This window comes from Musca autumnalis, unplaced genomic scaffold (genome assembly GCF_047663935.1).
Source record: "Musca autumnalis isolate F117 unplaced genomic scaffold, ASM4766393v1 scaffold_1, whole genome shotgun sequence".
NCBI classification, from domain to species: domain Eukaryota; kingdom Metazoa; phylum Arthropoda; class Insecta; order Diptera; family Muscidae; genus Musca; species Musca autumnalis.
In genome coordinates, this window is record NW_027411644.1 from 83746013 (window position 1) to 83767428 (window position 21416).

General features: G+C 36.7%; 1 protein-coding gene and 1 long non-coding RNA gene across 2 annotated transcripts in view; both read right to left on the minus strand.

Annotated features, from left to right (window-relative positions):
* The window catches only part of Lk6 (MAPK interacting serine/threonine Lk6 kinase), an 86778-nt gene that overhangs the window by 56801 nt on the left and 8561 nt on the right, over window positions 1–21416 (minus strand). The gene's annotated exons all lie outside the window — the stretch shown is intronic.
* LOC141402338 (uncharacterized) lies at window positions 13887–17207 on the minus strand. The gene is made up of 2 exons (XR_012412599.1): window positions 15698–17207; window positions 13887–15521 (listed from the first exon to the last, which is right to left on the minus strand). It is a non-coding gene; the product is annotated as an uncharacterized lncRNA (long non-coding RNA).

Consider the following 21416-nt stretch of genomic DNA (forward strand, 5'->3'; position numbering starts at 1 on the left):
TACCATTTAGTACTTTTCGTGCCCATATGTACGAATTTTCAAAACTACGTCCATTCTACCCTCTAACAGTAGCCTTAGTTCAAAATTTCAGGATTCCACCTCCATCCGTTCGCCCACGTCGTAATTGTACCAAATTTAGTACAATTTAGTACTTTTTGTACCCATAAGTACGAATTTTCAAAACTACTTCCATGCTACCCTCCAACTGTAGCCTTAATTCAAACATTTCAGGATTCCAGCTCTATCCGTTCAACCTATATCCAAATTGTACCAAATTTTGTACCCTTTAGTACTTTTCGTACCCATAAGTACGAATGTTCAAAACTACTTCCATTTTACTCTCCAACAGTAACCTTAGTTCAAAATTTCAGGATTCCAACTCTATCCGTTCGCCCAAATCATAAGGGTACCAAATTTAGTACCATTTAGTACTTTTCGCACCCATAAGTACGAATTTTCAAAACTACGTCCATTCTACTCTCCAACAGTAGCCTTAATTCAAAATTTCAGGATTCCAGCTCTATCCGTTCAACCTTTATCCAAATTGTACCAAATTTAGTACCCTTTAGTACTTTTCGTACCCATAAGTACGAATGTTCAAAACTACTTCCATTTTACTCTGCAACAGTAACCTTAGTTCAAAATTTCAGGATTCCAACTCTATCCGTTCGCCCAAATCATAAGGGTACCAAATTTAGTACCATTTAGTACTTTTCGCACCCATAAGTACGAATTTTCAAAACTACGTCCATTCTACTCTCCAACAGTAGCCTTAATTCAAAATTTCAGGATTCCAGCTCTATCCGTTCGCACAAATCATAATTGCACCAAATTTAGTACCATTTAGTACTTTTCGTACACATGTGTACACTTTTCCTAAACCACCTCCTTATGTCAACCGTACCTTTTAACCTTGATTCTCACACCAAATTTCAACCTATAACCTTTATCCGTTCGCAAAGTACGAATTGGCACCAAATTTAGTACACTTTAGTACTTTTCGTACACTTATAGTTCGAATTTCTAAAAACCCTTTGGTACACCTTTCTAACTCTCCATCAGTGACCTTCATTCCAAATTTCAAAGTTCTAGCTTTACCGGTTCGCCAAATACAAACGGTACCATATTTAGTACCTTTTAGTACTTTTAGTACCCTTCCAGTTCGAATTTCCAAAAACCAAGCCTTATCTGTCACCTTCGGACCAAGAGTGACCCTCACCCAAAATTTCATGATTCTAGCTTCAGCCGTTTCGTCTGGGCGTTGATGAATCAATCAGTCAATCAGTCAGTCAGTGAATCAGTCACTCTACTCTTTTATTAATATAGAAATAAAAACAAAAATCAGAGAAAATAATGGAGAGAAAGAAAGAGTACCAGCACAACAAAGAGCCAGCCATAATAACAAAAACAAACGTGGCAAAACATAAATAAGCAAACAAATATAAAAAATACACCACATCCATATTCTCTTTTAATATTGGACAAAGAAAAAATACAAAACAAAAACAAAATACAACAAAACCACTAAGAAAATGGATATAAAAAAGAAATGCAAAAAATAACATGGTTATCGTATGATTTCTGTTTTTATAAAAACAGAAAAACGAGAAGAAAAAAACAAAACTACACAACAATTATCATGACACACGTACCGTACTTCTCATGAAATTTGTTGAAGAGTGTAAATACGGTGTGTATGTGTGTATTTAATTGTCATATTTATGTAGTAAGATTTGTCCATCATCCGTTCGTTACTTCCCAGCTAACAATTTTTTCCGATGGCTCTGATATCAGATTTTTTCTGAGATTTTCTGAATTTTTGTTAGAAATGTGGCCGATTTCTCTAATATTTTCCTAGAAATTGGACCGATTTTCTATAAGTTTATTTTAAGAATCTCTGCACATTTTCTAAGGAATCTTAAGAATTGTCATTCCGAATTCGTTCCGATTTCTAATGGATTTTCTAAGGGAATTTTTTTCGATTGATGTCGAAGAACAAAATTACTGGTCATAAAATTCGCATATACAGTTTTACAATTTTTTTTTAATATAAATGCAACATATAATAATTGAAGCTAGTGTTGATAGCTTCAACATACTTCTGCACATTGTTCTACTGTTAATCATAAAATGATAAAAACAGGCAAAATCATTAGAAAGTTTGAAATTATAATCTTCCATAAATAGTACATTAAAAGAAAATTGTCTCTGAGTGGGGTTTGTTCAGTACAGTACGACACGTGTTGCGTCAATATCAAAGGCGTCAGCGTCAAAATTGTTTCCGATTTTTTTCAGAAAATCTGAACTTTTCTCCGAATTTTTCCAGAATTTCCTTCCGAATTCGGACGGATTTTCTTAAGAAAATCTAAATTTTTCATCGAATTTTCCTGAATTTTCTTCCGAATTCGGACCGAATTCTGTCAGAAAATCTAAATTTTTCTTCGAATTTTTCAAGAATTTACTTCCGAATACGTACCGAATTCGTCGCGAAACTCTACTATTTTTTAAGAATTTCCTTAGAAAATTCTTTCCGAATTCGGTGACCACGTCCATACAACTTTCGTACCGAATTCGGTATGAATTCGGCATCAGAATCGGATATTTTTTCAGAAATTCTGTCCGAATTCGATATGAATTCGGAAAAAAATGTTAGCTGGGTTATTATTATCTCTTTTATTAGAGTAGAGGAAAAAAACAAACAACAGAACGGGTTTTTATTTAGACTTCAATTTTAAGACGGCCGTGTGCGTTTTAAAGTGGCCTCTCTAAAACATAATGCTGATGCTTGCTTGTTGCATTGGATGAGGGTCTACTCTTATTTAGAGTGGGTGTTGGTTGCGACTGGATGGTGGTTACACATGATTTATTGGGCAATTGAAGTGAAGTGGAAAATAAAATAATCTTCTTTAAAATCACACACAAAATTTGTGAGAAAATCATATTTGAACAACATTTTTTGAAGGGCATGCAGAGCAAAGTAGGGCTTTTGATATCTTAAAGATGGCATTAAAAAAATACACAAAATTTGTGAGAAAATCATATTTGGGTAACATTTTTTGAAGGGCATGTAGAGCAAGCAAAGCCTTACTTTGGATATCTTAAAGATGAGATTAGAAAAAGATATGGGCTGAAATATCATGGGGTTAATGGAAAAAATCAAGTTAGGAAATTGAAGAAAAAATTGAAAAAATAGAAAATTATAAAAAATCATTGAGAGGCTGGATTTTAAACTTATTGCTATTGGCGTTAAACAATTGATAGAAGACCTCCTAAAGGGGAAGGATACCCATCAAATGCTTTTTCTAATGCTAAGAGATCTTCTAAAGGTGGTTTCTACTTCTAGAAGATCACATCAAGTGGTATTCTATTGCTGGAACACCTCTAGAAGATTTCCTGGGATGGGATGTTCTACGGCCATAGAAGACCTCCTAAAAGGGTCTTTTATTGCTAGAAGACATCTTAGACATGCAAGTTTAGACATGCAAGTGACAGTTCGAAAAATACCAATACACTTACACATATTCACTGCCACACCAACTAAAAACCTCACTGCCGATAAAATTTACTTGTCAGTAATCAATGTAAGTGCTTTGAAAGTAACTTCAATTTTTTTCCGAACGTTTACACATGCAAGTGTCAGTTCGAAAAAAGTTACTTGCATGTGTAATCATTGGGTAAGGAAGTCTTCTATTGATAGAAGACTTCCTAAAGGGGTTTTATATTGCTATAAGATCTCCTAAAGGGGTCTTATTTTGTTAGAATACCTCCTAAAAGGCTCTCCTCCTCCTAAAGGGGTCTTCTATTGCTAGAAAATCTGCTGAATGGGATCTTCTACTGATAGAATACCTCTTAAATGTGTCTTCTGCTGCTGGAAGACCTCGTAAATAGGTCTTCTATTGCTATAAGACATTCAGAAGTGTCTTCAATTGCTAGAAGATCTCCTAAAGAGGTCTTCCATTAATAGAAAACCTCACAAACGAGCTATTCGAGAACCCTTCAGAAGGTCTCCTATTAACAGAATACCTTTTAAAAGGGGTCTTCTACTTATAGAAGGCATCAAATTGTGTCTTCAATTGCTAAAAAAATGTCCTAAGGGTTCCTTATTGATAGAAAACCTCCACAAACCATTTTCTATTCATAGAAGACCTTCTAAAGGAGTGTTCTACTTATGGAAGACCTCCTTAAGAAGTCTTCTCTTGATAGAAGAGATCCTAAAGGGGTCTTCTATTGATGGAAGACCTCCCAAAGGAATCTTCTATTGATAGAAGGCCTCCTAAAGTGTCTTCAATTGTTAGAAGATCTCGTAAAGGGGTCTTCTATTTATAGAGAACCTCCTAAAGCAGTCTTCTATTCATAGAAGGCCTAATAAAGAGGTGTTCTACCGATGAAAGACCTCCTAAATGACCCTTCTATTGCTAGAAGACCTCGAAATCGGTCTTCTATTGCAAGAGGATATTTAAAAGTGTTTTTAATTGCTAGTACATCTTCTAAAGGGTTATTCTATTAATAGTAGACCTTCTAAAGCGAGATCTATTGAAAGAAACCCTCTTAAAGGTGTCTTCTTTTGTTAGAAGACCTTCTCAAGGGGTATTCTACTGATGCTAAACTCTTAAAGGGATGTTCAATTGATAGAAGATCTCCTAAAGGAGTCTTCTATTGACAGAAGACCCCCTAAAGAGATTTTCTATTGATTTCTATTGAAGACTTCCTAAAGGGGTCTTCTACTGCCAGAAGATCTCCTAAAAAGGTATTTTTTGTCAGAGGACGCCTTACATGGGTCTCCTACTGCTAGAAGACCTAGTTAATAAGTCTTCTATTGCTAGAGGACATACAAAAGTATCTTCAATTGCTAGAATATCTCCTGAAGGGTTCATCTATTGATAAAAGACTTCCTAAAGGGCTCTTCAATTGCGGCGTCTTCTTTTGCTAGAAGACATTCAAACGTGTCTTCAATTACTAAAAAATATCCTAAAGTGGTCTTCTTCCTCCTTAAGGGGACTTATGTTGCCAGAAGACCCCCTAAAGCGGTATTTTATTGTCAAAAGGCTTTCTAAATGGTTCTTCTACTGCTAGAAGACCTCGTTAATGGGTCTACTATTGCTAGAAGAACTCCTAAATGGTCTGCTATTCTATTGACAGAAGACAAATAAGATCATATATTGCTAGAAGGCCTCCCAAAGAGATCATCTATTGATAGAAGACCCCTTAAAGATATATTTTATTGATAGAAGAACTCCTAAAGGGATCATCTATTGATATAAAACCTCCTAAATTGTTGTTTTATCGCCAGAAGACCTCTTACCGGTGTCTTCTATTGCTAGAAGACCTCCTAAAGGGGTCTTCTGTTGCTAGAAGACACTCAAAAGTGTATTCAATAACCATAACTAAAGGGGTCTTTTATTGTCAAAAGACTTTCTAAATGGATCGTCTACTACTAGAAGACGTCGTGAATGGGTCTTCTGTTGATAGACAACATTCAAAAGTATCTTCAATTACTAGAAATTTTCCTAAAGGGCCCTTCCATTGATAGAAAACCTCCTAAAAGGGTCTTATTTTGCTAGAAGATCTGATAAAGGGTCCTTCTATTGATAGAAGACCTCTTAAAAGGGTATTCAAATTATAGAAAACCTTCTAAAGTGTTCTTCTCGATATAAGACCTTCTAAAGGGTTCTTCTTCATAGAAGATTTTTTATAGGGATCTTCTATTGCTAGGTGATCTCCTAAATGAGACTTTTACCCATATATGACTTTCTAAAGCAGGGACGAGCAAACAGGAAAAAATGTGCATAAGCAAGAACCAACGTGCGATTTATTCACCAATTACCCCTCACACGCTTCTGGAAGGAGACGAGGAGAATGGTATTTAATGTTGGCTCTTTAATTAGTTGTTGTACTTTTTCAGAAGCGGTGTTTGTTTGTGTATCTGTATCTCACGGCTCATTAGTCAGCACCTTTTTTATTAGTTCATGATTCATTCATACGCTTTGCGAAACTTGTATTACTGCAAACGGACGGACGGACATCCATTGCCGCATCACTGCTGTTGCCAAAGTACAAAAGTGAAACATTTTATGTTGGAAATTTCATCATCATTACTATTTACATGAAAACAATTTCAGTTCCTTCAGTGGAAAATTAAATGATTTTCAATTTTGAATTTTCATGGTCAGTTATTGGTTGGGGGAGAATGTTGCAAATACTCCACACTACTAAAGGTCCGCACCAATATATCTGTTATACAAAGAAGACTTTTGGAGGTCTTTTATCTGTCTACATAACATCTTTAGGAAGTCTTCTATATACAGGAGAGCGTTAGGAGGTCCGCTAACTGTCTTTAGAAGATATTCTACCTATGGAACATCTCTAGGAGGCCTTATCTCTAAAGTAGATCTTAGGAGGCCTTCTGTTTATAGAAGACCTGTACGAGGTCTTCTAGCTATGGAAGATCTCTAGGAGGTCATCTGCCTTCTATAGAAGACCTTCGAGGTTTTCTACATATAATGGGTGTCCCAACTAGAACGCAATTTTTAAATTTGGCGCCATTCGAAGTGTCATTGTTTGACATTTAAACAATTTGTCCATACATAACCTCATTCTATCTACTTTACGATATAATAAAGTTTCACGATTTTTTTAAATATTTGTGTTTTATTTAAAATTAAAAAAAACTGCGTTCTAGTTGGGACACCCAAAAAATTTGCGTTCTAGTTGGGACAACCGTTAAAAGACCTTTACGAGGTCTTTTATCTTTACGAGACCTTTTTATGTTTAGAATGAATATCCTTAGGAGATCTTTAGGAGGTCTTCTACCTATAGTAGACCCTTATAAGATATTTATCTTTAGGGGCTCTTTTATTTATATAAGACCTTTGGGAGGAAATCTATCTATAGAAGACCTTTATGCTGTCTTCTATCTACAGAAGACCATTAAAATGTCTCCTACCAATAGGAGACTTCTACGAGGACTTCTATCTATTAAAGGCCTCTACAAGGCCTTCTATCTGTAGAAGACCTTTGAGAAGTCTTCCATATTTAGAAGACATTTAGGAACTCTTCCATCCAAAGAACGCTTCTAAGAGGTTTTCTATCTTTAAAAGATCTTTAGGATGTCTTTACCGAAGACCTTTACGAGGTGCTCTATATTTTAAAGACATTTACAAGGTCTTCTATATGTAGAAGACCTGTGGGAAGTCTTCCATATTGTTAAGACTTCTAGAAGGCCTTTCATTCAAAGAAGACTTTTAGGTGGTCTTCTATCTATAGAAGTCCTGTAGGTCTTTTAACAAAAGAAGACCACAAATCATTTTTCTAGCATTAGAAGACCTTCGTTTGATAGAAGGTCTCCTTAACGTCCTCTAAAGATAAAAAACTCTTGGAAGTCCTCTTGGGATATAACCCTTTTAGGGTAGCTTCTAAAAATGGAAGAAAAGGCCCCTTTAGGAGATCTTCTGGTAATATATGACCCCTTAAGGAAGTCTTTTATCAATAGAAGGTCGCTTTGGGTGGTCTTCTATTAATAGATGACTCCTTTAGGAGGTCTTCCACCAGTATTGTGTCTTGTAGTATGTCTTGTAGAAATGGAAGACCCCTATAGGAGGTCTTCTATCTGTTGATGGTCCCTTTAAATGCTTTCGCATCAGCAGAATAGAAGATCCCTTTAGAAGGTCTTCTAACAAAAGAAGGCCAATTTACAAGGTCTTCTAGGAATAGAAGAGCCCTTCAGGAGGCCTTCTATGAATTGAATACTGCTTTAGGAGGTTTTCTATCAATAGAAAACCCCTTTAGGGGCACTGAAGGCACTTTTGGATGTCTTCTACCAATAGAAGATTCCTTTAGGAGGCCTTCCATCAATAGAAAATCCCTTTAAGACTCTTCTATCAATAGAAGACTTCTTTAGGAGGTCTTCCATCAGTAGAACACCCCTTCTGTGAATAGAAGATGGTTTTAGGAGGTTTTTCTATCAATAAAAGATCCTTTGGAGGTCTTTTAGCAATTGAAGACCCTTTAAGAGGTATTCTATTAATAGAAGACCCCTTTAGGAGGACCTTCAGCAGGTCTTCTATTAATAGATAGCTCCTTTATGAGGTCTTCTATCAAGAGAAAAATGTCATCTACGAAAAGAAGACGCGCATTTAGGAGGTTTTCTATCAATGGAAAATCCCTTTTGGAGATCAAACAATTGAAGTCACTTCTAAATGTCTTATAGCAATAGAAGACCTATTTACGAGGGCTTACAGCAGCAGAAGACCCATTTAAGAGGTCTTTAAGCAATTAAATACACTTTTAGGAGGTCTTCTATCTACCGTAGAACATCCCTTAAAAAAATCTTCTAGCAAAAAAAAAAGAGGAGAAGAGGTATTCTAGCAATAGCATACCCCTTGAGGAGGTCTTCTAGAAATAGAAATACCTTTTAGAGGATCTCTTAGCATAAGAAGAACCATTTGAGGGGTATCCTCCTCTTTAGGAGGTCTTCTATCAATTGTTGACCATTTTAGGAGGGAGACAACCATCACCAGGCCAGCCGAATCACAATCGCTTCTGCATTACCCTCATTTTCCCTTGTAAACTTAGCTTTCCATTTAATCAAGGAGTTCTCTACTTTGCTTCTCTGAACTACTGTCAATAGTCTTGAGAGTTCCGTGTAGGTTGTGCCTGTCCATAATTTCGGTCATGTTGGCCGAAGGCAGGTGTGCCCCATTCTTGTATCACTATTTTGTAACACATTTGTAACATCTACTCTGCTCATCTGGAACAAGCCTTTTCAATTGGTCGAAGAGTTCTCTACTTTGATGATCTACCCTCAATAGTTTTGAGAGTGCTGTGTAGGTCGTCTTAGTTTATAATTTCGGTGCTGTCGGCCGAAAACTGGTGTGCAATATTCTTGGCGCTATCATTGTCGTGTCAAGGCATCCACACCTAATTCAGCCAAATCACACCAACGCTTGGCCACCGATTATTTGGGCCCTGCACGTTTACGTTTCCATTTTTTGGCTTTCCCCATCGCAGTTATTTTGGGGGTACTGACCCGAAACATTATTGGTCCCCAGGGCTACTGACCCGAAAAATTTTTGGTCCCCAGGAATCTAAAAAAATTACAATATTTAAGGGAAAGAAGAGCAAGCTACTCTTAGGTATGCCATTCTGATAGATCTTGCTTTCCTAGTCCCAGCTTGCCCAAGAATCCAAGAGATCCCTAAAGTTAAAGAGATACATAAATACATATGTTAAATCAGCTCTGTAAATCAGCCCTCAAACATACCCATTCCATCCGCCACATGGGAAGATTCGCTCGGTAAAAGAACGGCATCTCTCTATATACAAAAAAAACTATCCTAGGATCTAATATTACAGCCCTCCCAAAGAAAGTTGAGTAGCCAACAAAAATGTGTATAACATTAAAACGATTTCAATGACGTATGTATTTTGCCGGTTGGTACGACTTTGAGTACGTCTCATTGGATTTGTAGTCGTCTAATTCGTCGTCGCAGCTGTAGCAGCAATTTTCTGTTGTCATTGCTAAAAAAATATTTTCTATAGACGACTACTTAGAAACTTGACGTTTTACAACAACGGCGCAGAGAATTACAAAAGAAAACATGTTCGTACTAAAAAATACAAACAAAAATACATAAAAACTTACACCAATACAGCTTAAAAAACAAAAATGTTGCGCTATAGAAAACTAGAACCCCGTGTTAAATTACTATTTTAACAATAGCTAGGCAGCCAGTCAGCCTGTTAGCCAGCCATCAACCCAAAAGCAACAACTATTTACAACGACTACGACTACTACTACCATTGTGATGACCTTGATGACGTTTATTGCACTTTTGCAAACAACGTAGCCAGTCAGCCCCCAAATGTACGACAACACCGCCGCCGTCACAAACCTCGTCGAATGAAATGCATTCCGTTGGAGAATATTCTCTGTTCGTTTTCATTGCTACTGTTGAAGTTTGTTTTTTTTTTCTTTTTGTTTGTTTGTTGTTATTGTGTTCAGATGCAGTTATTGACGTTAATTTTTTTATTGTAGTTGTTGTTGTAAAACTGGGGTATTGTTCTTATTATTATGATAGTTGTTGTTGTTGCTGTATTGCACACCGAGAACCAGAATAACAACAACTGTAATCGATACAACATATGGAGGGAGGAACAGTGGGATTTTTAAGGTTATCTCGCGGAGTATACATTTCAAATGCTATACACCGTTGGAATCAGGACCAAAAGAACTACATGTGGTGAAAATGTCGAATTTTTCCGCCAGGTGCCGCTATAGGAAATTTGTTCCCAAACAAGGGAGGTATTTCTTCTAGTGTGAAGGATGTTCAATCTTAAACATACATGCCTTCATGGGTATTTCTTGAGGGACTTTCAGGTCTGTAGGCGTAGATTTTTAAAAGGACCTTTCGGTACTTTTAAGGGGTTTTATGGAAGAACCCTTTCGGTGGTTTTCTATCTATAAAAGAGCCCTTTAAGGGATCTTCTTTATACAAGAGCCCTTTAGAGGATATGCAATCCATAGAAAAGACATTTAGGGGGTCTTCTTCTATAGAAACGCCCTTCAGTAGGTCCTCTATCTATAGAAGAGTCATTTAGGGGGTCCTCTATCTATAGAAGAGTCCTTAAGGGGGTATTTTACCTACAAAAACCCCTTTAGGTGATTTCTATCTATAGAAGAGCCCTTTAGAGGGGTTATAGTAGAGCCCTTTTGGGGGTTTTCTATCTATAGGGGAGCCCTTTAGGGGGTCTTCTATATACAGAGGGCCCTTTAAGGGGTCTTCTATATATAGAAGGGCCCTTAAAGGGGTCTTCTATCTATAGGAGGGCCCTTTAAGGGGTCTTCTATCTATAGGGGCCCTTTAAGGGGTCCCCTATCTATAGAGGAGCCCTCGTAAAGAGTCTCTTAACTATAGAAGGGCCCTGGAGGAGGCCTTGCTTTTATAGAAAAGCCGTTCAGGTGGTCTTCCATCTATAAAAGAGACCTTTCGGAGGTCTACTATGTATAGAAGAGTCCTTAAAGGGGTCTTCTATCTATAGAAGAGCCCTTTAGGGGGTCTTCTATCTATAGAAGAGCCCTTTAGGGGGTCTTCTATGTATAGAAGATCTCTTTAGGGGGTCTTCTATCTATAGAAGAGTCCTTTAGGCGGACTTATTTTCATAGAAGAGCCCTTTGGGGGTTCTTCTATCTATAGAAGTGTCCTATAGGTGGTCTTATATATATAGAAGACCCCTTTCGGATGTCTACTATCTATAGAAGAACCCTTTAGAGGGTATTCTATCTATAGAAGAGCTCTTAAAGGGGTCTTCTATCTATAGAAGAGCCCTTTAGGGGGTGTTCTATCTATAGAAGAGCCTTTAGGGGGTCTTCTATCTATAGAAGATCTCTTTAGGGGGTCTTCTTTCTATAGAAGAGTCCTTTAGGCGGACTTATTTTCATAGAAGAGCCCTTTGGGGGTTCTTCTATCTATAGAAGTGTCCTATAGGTGGTCTTATATATATAGAAGACCCCTTTCGGAGGTCTACTATCTATAGAAGAACCCTTTAAAGGGTATTCTATCTATAGAAGAGCCCTTTAGTGGGTGTTGTATCTATAGAAGAGCCTTTTGGGGGTTTTCTATCTATAGGGGAGCCCTTTAGGGGGTCTTCTATATACAGGAGGGGCCTTTAAGGGGTCTTCTATATATAGAAGGGCCCTTAAAGGGGTCTTCTATCTATAGGAGGGCCCTTTAAGGGGTCTTCTATCTATAGGGGGCCCTTTAAGGGGTCCCCTATCTATAGAGGAGCCCTCGTAAAGAGTCTCTTAACTATAGAAGGGCCCTGGAGAGGCCTTGTTTTTATAGAAAAGCCGTTCAGGTGGTCTTCCATCTATAAAAGAGACCTTTCGGAGGTCTACTATGTATAGAAGAGTCCTTAAAGGGGTCTTCTATCTATAGAAGAGCCCTTTAGGGGGTCTTCTATCTATAGAAGAGCCCTTTAGGGGGTCTTCTATGTATAGAAGATCTCTTTAGGGGGTCTTCTATCTATAGAAGAGCCCTTTAGGCGGACTTATTTTCATAGAAGAGCCCTTTGGGGGCTCTTCTATCTATAGAAGTGTCCTATAGATGGTCTTATATATATAGAAGACCCCTTTCGGATGTCTACTATCTATAGAAGAACCCTTTAGAGGGTATTCTATCTATAGAAGAGCTCTTAAAGGGGTCTTCTATCTATAGAAGAGCCCTTTAGGGGGTGTTCTATCTATAGAAGAGCCTTTAGGGGGTCTTCTATCTATAGAAGAGCCTTTAGGGGGTCTTCTATCTATAGAAGAGCCCTTTAGGGGGTCTTCTATCTATAGAAGAGCCCTTTAGGGGGTCTTCTATGTATAGAAGATCTCTTTAGGGGGTCTTCTATCTATAGAAGAGCCCTTTAGGCGGACTTATTTTCATAGAAGAGCCCTTTGGGGGCTCTTCTATCTATAGAAGTGTCCTATAGGTGGTCTTATATATATAGAAGACCCCTTTCGGAGGTCTACTATCTATAGAAGAACCCTTTAAAGGGTATTCTATCTATAGAAGAGCCCTTTAGGGGGTCTTCTACCTATAGAAGAACCCTTTAGGTGGTCTTCTATCTACAGAAGAGCCCTTTAGGTGGTCTTCCTTTCATAGAAGATCCCTTTGGGCCTTTGAGGGTTCTTCTATCTATAGAAGTGTACTATAGGTGGTCTTATATATATAGAAGACCCCTTTTGGAGGTCTACTATCTATAGAAGAACCCTTTAAAGGGTATTCTATCTATAGAAGAGCCCTTTAGGGGGTATTCTATCTATAGAAGTGCGCTTAAGGTGGGCTTCCAAGCCCTTTAGGGAGTTTTCTATCTATACAAGAACTCTTTATAGGGGTTTTCTATTTATAGAATATTCCATTTGGGGGTGTTTTCTATTTTTAAAAGAGCCCTTTTAGTGGGTTTTCTATCTTTGGAAGAGTCCTTTAGAGGGACTTCTACCTATAGAAGTTCCCTTTATGAGGTCTTCTGTCTATAGAAGATCACTTTAGAGGTTTTTTAGCCGCTTTTTAGCCCTTTTGGGGTTCTTCTATCCATAAAAAGTTCTTGTGGTCTTCTATCTACAGAAGGGCCCTTATATCTGCAGAAAAGCCTTTTGGGTGTCTTTTATTTACAGAAGAGCTCTTTTCATGCTTTTCCATCTACAGAAGGGCCCTTTATGGTGTTTTCAATCTATAGAAAAGCGCTATAGGAGGTATTCTACATATAGAAGAGACCCCTTAGGGGGCTTCTATTTATAGATGAGCCCTTTAGGGATTCTTTTATCTACAGAATAGCCATTTAGGGGTCATCTATCTATCTTTAGGAGTTATTTTACCTATAGAAAATCCATTTATGGGTTATTGTATCTATACAAGATTGTTTTAGGGGTTCTTCTATCTATAGAAGATCCCTTTAGAGGTTCTTCCAGCTATAAAAGAATCCTTTTAGAAGAGCCCTTTAGAGTTGTTTTATTTCTACAGAAGAGCCTTCTAGAAATAAAAATATTTTCTTACCACCTTCCCATAAAAGTTGACCACTGTGCCGTGGTAGCAGCACTCAAATTTGCAGCTGCATAGAAATTAAAAAAATAAAATCCATTGCATATAAGATACGCAGTAGATATAGTCCGTCCCCCACAATAACAACAACAACAAAATCATCCAAGTAAAGTATCAACGTTCTGGGTCACATTTTGGCTTTGGATGCGGTTCATTGGTACATGAAAATTGATGGAGGGCGCGTAAGAGGAGGTGGAGAGGAAGAAAGAAAAAAAGCGGCTGATGGCAGAATGATATTGACAAGTTTGGATGGCTGGCTGTGGCGGTGTTGGTGGCGATGGTGGATGCTGGTGGTGTTCATTGTTGTTTTTGTATATTTTGTTTGGGTGCATTAATAAAATGCGCGTCATAAACTTTTCGTTCGTCTGGAAATCAAAAATTGTTTTCAATATTATAGACATAATAAAAAATTAAAAACAACATAAAATGAGAATATTAAAAAACATGTTTTGGTGTTTTTCACTTTTGTTGTATTTTTCTCTTATAGCGCATGCAGATCGTGAAGAAAAAACAGAAAACCAATATGCTATCGGAAATTCATTTCCATGTTATTTTTTTTCTTTATTACTTTTTTCCTCCTTGATTTTTTTCTTTGTTGGTATTTTTAATGGAATCAATTTTCATAAATAAGATTAGAGCTGTTAATATTCTATAGAAAACCCAGGCAGCAACAGATCAGAGGTTTGTAAAAATTGTTTACAATGTTTTTTGTTTTTTTTTTTTAATGACCATAAAAGATATTTTTTCTCTATCGAATATCTGATAAGACTAAAAGATATTTTATGACTATTTCTCCAATTAATTCTGATAACCAAGAACAGCTTAAATTTGGTCCAAAGGAAGGTATATTTACAGATTGCACTTTAAAAGTCCAGGGATTAGGTGTAGGTATGTACTCATCTGCAAAAATAATCCATTACTGAGTAATGTAATTACCCGTATTCGAGTAACTATAGGTTATTTCTACAATGCAACAAATACGTATATTTTTTTTGTATTACATTCCCCATAACGCATCCAACTGCAAAAGCGAGGTTATGTGCCAAGTCATTCTATGTATTCGACTCAAACTTTCTGGCCATCTAAAAAAAACTTTATTTACATATTTTTAAGCCAATTGAGATTATCTGTAACTTCTTAAATTTATTTTAATTTAGATCGTCCTTATAAACATAATATGACAGTACTTAATCCTAGATATTATTTTCTTAATCTAAAAACTTTACAGAAGTAACAGTATTGGGATAGTTCACCCTCTGCAATTTATCGTTAACTAATAATACCACCCTTTATTTTAATGAATACTCCGGACTTAAGCAAGTCTTTATTCACTGTTTTTGACAATTATCTAAAGGATATAAATAGTCTCCATTATAAACCAAAAATATACATATGTATGTATATAAAAAGCTGTATTTGTTTATGACTAAAGATAAAAAACCCAACTGGCTTTTTATATTATCTTATATAATAGACATATTTTTTGTTAATATTTTCAGAGTTTTTATTGTCACAATAAAACAGGTTTGTGTTGAAATTTTAGGCAATTTAAAAATTAAGAATATTTCAATTGCGTCATGCATCTGCAGCAGAATAACTTGAGGAGATAATTACGAGATAAGATAATAATTTATAAACTTTAATAAAAAAATAAATAAAAAATGCAAATAAAGGACTTCATAAATAAACAGGAAGCGAGAGAGCGAGAAGTACGTTACCTACATTTTTGAATAAAGTGAACAGATTAACCTGTTTGATATTCTCAACATTCCGCTGAAGAAGGTTTTACCAACAGACATAGCTATTGTAGCAAAATTCATCAACATCGACGAGACCAATGACAATGGAATCTCTGTCTTGAACATGACATTAAAATTGTTCTTCTATTAGAAGACCAACGGTATTCCAACAGTATTTCTATATGAGCTTATCATGAAGAAACTGGAAAGATAAAGTAATGAATCAAAAGTCTTGAAAATCTACACTGGTAAGTAATAGCAAATCCTTGGGGTCGTGATTACAATGACATATTTTTTTCGTGAGCAAGTCCGTACTTCCTGACGTAATGCCCCAAAAAGTGCGGTTGCCAACTAAAATGGCTGAATTTCAAAAAATACCCTATGGCCAGGCCACCAACTAAAAATACTGGATCTACTCTTCAACTTCTGTTTATCCAAATTCAATCTCTTTCAGAAGGCATTAAGCTAAGCTCATCACGTATGCGGGCGACTGATCCGTACTTGTCACTGGAGTCGATATCGCTGGACTTGAGGCCCAAATCAACAGCTACTTTCATTTTTTCATTTCATTTCATTTCATTTATTCATCAATTGTAATATAAAACAAGTAAGAACAGACTATAGTCGGACGGGGCCGACCATGTGATACCCTATACCACTAAACGCGTCTTCTTGGGATAAAGTTATAAGATGTGCATTAGAAATTTTACCAATTTTCACACAAAAGTTTTGATCAATTTAACCCGCTAAATATTATCCGATCATACCGTTGACTTGCACGCTACTTCTTCATCTCAAACCAAAACTACGTTTAAAATTTCGCGCCGATCGGACTATTATTGCGACCTACAGAGCGGCTACAAAATCGAGCAAAAATTTTGTTTTTGGTCCATTTCATCCCTTTAACATTTCACGATCATCGCCAAAAACTAATCAGTTCTATTCTGGTCCAAACCCGACCTCCATACTAAATTTCGTGACAATCGGTCCATAATTGCGGCCTCTAGCTTGATTACAATTTTTAATGGACGGACAGACGGACGGACGGACGGACGGACACACATCGCTAAATCGCTTTATCTCGTCGAGATATGAAGTTTGGTATACCACATGAGGGGTCTACGACGAATATTTCGCGGCGTTACATGAATTTTTGGGAAAACAAACTTATTATACCCTTTTCCACATTGTGGTATAGGGTATAAAAAGCCAACATGGCCAATAACTTATATTATCTTACTACAATATCCAAACACCAAGAACTTAGAAGTAAATAATTAAAATTAAATATATATATACATAAACAAAATATATACATAAATACTATGCATACTATGATTAATGACTATCAAAGGAATTCATGGAAATACAAATATAAATAGACTCCCTATTCATAGCCACTAACCACTGCACTTCACTTAACAAATGTTAAGAAAAGTGGAGGGGAGATGAGCAAGGGACGTCCCTACACAATAAATGCTATGTTTCAATCAATCACTAGAGTGAACATAGAAGGTCTACAGGAATCACATCCATAAAAAAGTCCAAATAAAAAAACTAACAATATAAATATGGCTCCCCAGCCACAAAAATCACAAGTATATATGTATACCCTGTAACTAGTGACTAGTAAACAAACATTAATCTACATTAATCTATTAGAGAGATGCTCAAAACACCTTCTCTTAAAAACAAAGGTGGAGAAAGCAAAATTACGTAGGTCAAGAGGTAACCGATTCCAAAATCTTGCAACCCTAACAACAAAAGAATGCTCTCCTATCCACGACGAAAATATAGGAAATGACAATTGAGGATTCCTAAAGTATCGACTAAACACAAACTTATTAAAGAGGGGAGAGTTGACGTCCTTCATTATCCTATAGTGGCATAAAAGAAGGCGATGTTCAACATACTTGTCAAAGGACAAGCCCAGGAATTTAACAACAAATTGCGAAACATGGTCATCACGTTGAAAACCAAACACATATCGCACAATAGAATTAACAATCTTATGAACACGCAGCATTTGAGAAGAACTAGCTCCAGAAACAACCTCCAAACAGTAGTTTACATGAGACATCAACAACGACATAGCAACTTTCCGCCTAACATTAAGGGGTAAATATACTTGGAGACTATAAAGCCTCCTAAGCTGAAAGCGAACACGAGACAACAGAACATCAATATGCGTTACAAAACTAAGCTTAGAATCGATGATTACACCCAAGCACCGAATCTCACCAACAACATTAACAACAGAAGAACTCACACAGATATTAGGAATTACAGAATTAACAGGCGTATTAAAAACAACAGCTTCAGTTTTATCCCAGTTAATAGCCAAACCATTAGAGGAGATCCAAAGTAAGCACAGAATTTGCTAAATTCTCCAGATTCAAGAGATTTACACTCCTGAAGAAAATATGGATGTCAGTCACCAATTTTGTTCAGGGAAAATCCTCTGCAACCTTATTTACTTCGTGGACTAAGAAGTAGAGTTGTGCGGCAGTTCACCATACTCGGACACCACCCGTCGTCCGTCGAAGCTGAAGAACGACAACTGCCAAGGCATTCTTGAGTGGTTTTAGCACAATTAAGACCCGGGCCATGATGCCTCCTCAATTCGTATTGGGCCTGAATTGATACCACGATACCCAACACATACCCGGCGCATGTGGATTGGGACCACACGACACGCTGCATTTTTTTAGCTGCCAAGCTAACCCCACCCACCTGTCTCCTGATACTTTGTGGACGCAAGAAGTCCATAATATATGATCGAACATAATTTGTAGAGTTGGGCAATCTCATTCAATTGAACGATCTGGATCACTGCCCTCCTTCAAAAACGAATGAGTAACATCACAAAAACCAACGTGTGAAATTAAGTATACGCAGTTTTGTCAAAGAAATTACCGGTGTCCATTGAACGAGATAGTAATCCGGATCGTTCAATTGAACGAGATTGCCCAACTCTAATAATTTGCGTTGCTACAACAACAACTGAATACCCCGGTTCGATTCCCAGGTCTAAAAATATAACATTTCAACTGTGGCCAAATTACTCACCCACCCATCTGTCTCCTGATAATATGTGGACGCAACAAGTTCATAATATACGATCGAACATAGTTTGCGTTGCCACAACAACAACTGATTACCCCGGTTCTATTCTTAGGTCTGAAAATATAACATTTCAACTGTGGCCAAATTAATCCTCAGCGAAATTTAGGCGACATTTTCTTACAAGTCGTGCCTTACGACACTTATTGATACGAGAGGTCTCTTTTGTCCTTTAGGGTATATTTGCGGGAACATAAAAAACGCCGTTGTTGCCTATGCCAATCGAATAATTAGGCCCACACCTTCCTTGATTGAATCTGCCTGTGGAATTATTTGGCCCACGGTTTCTGATATTTCATCCGCAAAGGCCTAAAAATCTACGCTTAACAGCAGGTTATGCTCCGATCTTGAGTAGTTCTTGTAAAAACTTCTAAAACATCTTCATCACCTACGAATATGAGATTGCTTTTTAAAATATCACGGTAGTGGTCATCTTTGGAATAGGAGACTACCGTAGGGTTTTCTATGGAATGGGAGACCATCGTAGGGGCCTTTTATACAACAGAAGTCCACGATAGGTGTTTTTTAAATGATAGAGGAACGCCGTAAGGTGATTCTATTGAATTGGAGACCACTGTAGGAGTCTTCTTTGGAATAGGAGACCATAGAAGGGATTTGTATAAAATAGGAGACTATCGTAGGGGAGTTTTACGGAATAGGAGACAACTGTGGTAGTTTTTTATGGTATAGAAGACCACCATAGGGGTCTTTTATGGAATAGGAGACAACCGAAGGGGCCTTTTATAGAATGGAAGGCAACCATGGTGGTATTTTATAGAATACAAGACCATTGTAAAGGTATTCTATAGAATAGGAGATCACTTTAGGGGTCTTTTATAGAACAGACGACCACGACAGGTGTTTTTAAGGAATAGAGGATCACCGTAGGGGTCTTCTATTGAATAGGAGACCAGCGTATGGGCCTTCTTCTAGTTGACCACAGTACTACTTCTGTAATTCGTTATTGTTTTCAGTAATAGCCTGAAGGTATTTTGCTATCGGAAAAGTGGACCCTTTTTTACTTCTTTCAAAAATTGTTGAGGTCCTTATCCTGGTTTATTAATGTGGATTTTTATTCCCTCATCAATACTTCCTACGATGTGGGCCTCGAAATGTACCAATATTAAGGCCCACTTCTTTATATACACCGCTAGCATTGAAGTTTTGGGTTTATAAGTGCAATAAATATGCCCAAAAATTTTAGTCGCCTACTAAGCTGCTATTTATTTTTAAAATTAGAATTCTGTTCATAGTACTTTAGGTTCACCATTCCTGTTGTTTTTTTTACAGTCACAGGCTTAAGGCCCCCACTCATTTATCAGTCTGTGCCGTCAGTCCGATGAACCCTTTCTGAATGTGTGACTGACAAGTGTGTAGCACGAACCATCAGTCAAGTCTAAAAATCTTGAATTTCTCCTCCAAAAATGAATGAATTCTAAGTTTTTTGTGTTCCAACACTAACATTATTTTCTGTTTTTCAAAATTATTTATTGACAATTTGAAAATAAACACAATTCACCCAGACTGATGGGGGTTCATTTTAAAATCAAAACTATTTTGATTTTCATCAGTCTTGGAAAACTCACACATACATTCTCAAAATTTCAAAAATTTACACATACTACCATAAATGCTGGCAGTCAGACTGACTAATGAGTGGGGGCCTTTATTGTTTTTTAACTTTCGACAAAGCCGACTTAGGGGTCGATTATGGATAGCAACCCAACTCCAGTTGCGTTGTCCACAGCAACTTTAGCGATAGAATTTTCTATTTCCCTATTGAAATTTATACTTTTTACACTTACCCCCAGTTTTTGTAACTTATTTTTGTTCGTTCGTATATATTCGTAATAATTTAGGCATTCATAGCTCAGCCCCCAGATGACATACACATCTAATTTTTCGTATACCCGTTCCATATATCATTAAGGATTCCTCATTAAAAAGTCAGCGCTCTACATTTGCGCTAAAGCGAGTAAATCGATCTACAAAATTTGACAATTTGTGTGAGAAGAATAAAAATTTTTACAAAAACTGGGGGTTAACAGCTGAAGGTTTAAAACACTGATATTGATTGTATTTGACAAAAATTTCCGGCTTTTTAATCATTTGTGATGATTTTCTCTTTTGGCAACGCAACTAAAGTTGAGTTGCTATCCATAATCGACCCCTTATTTGTTCTAACATTTTGAATTGCACTGTAGTCTGATAGTGGATACAAACAGTTCTTCGATCCTCCTCCTCTCACCCTGACATCCATCAAGTAATCCGCAATGTCTAAACATTTCAATGATCTCAGCATATATTTTTAGAAAACATTTCGTAAGTTGTTAGCCATCAATCACAATGGCGAAGGCGACAACAGCGGCACGCTTTCCATTTTTATTAATAATTGATACTAAAAACTTGAAATTTCAATTTGAAATTTGCCAAAAATAAGAATTATTTAGAATGGAAAATTTTCCTCGTAAAAAAAACTTTTCCCGAAATCTGTCCGCCACCACGACATTATAATTGACATGACAATATGTCTCTCAATTTAAAATTAGATAGAAACAAAAACGAAACACATTGGTCACACTTCTTCTTCCTCTTCTTTAGTGGTGTGGACGTAATGAAAATTTCCGAGAAAATTCTAAATAGACAAACCGTAGAGTAGAAATAAAAATTAACAGAAAAAAAACACTCAATAAAGTAGAACAAAATAATTGAAAACTATGCAAAAATTTAAACAAAAAAAAAACAGCTGTGTGAAAGGAATTGTATGAATAAAAACAAAAATAACCACAACAAATTAAAAAGAAATTCTAGTAAAAAAGAAACTAGAACAAATTACCGCATAATGAAATTCGCGTGCTCAGCTATAAAACAAGAAATCAGTCAGTCATTCAGAAACGTCGACAATGACGCCGCCCTCAAACCCCAAATAAACAATGTTTTGTAAAAGACAAACATAAAACAAAATGTCATTCAG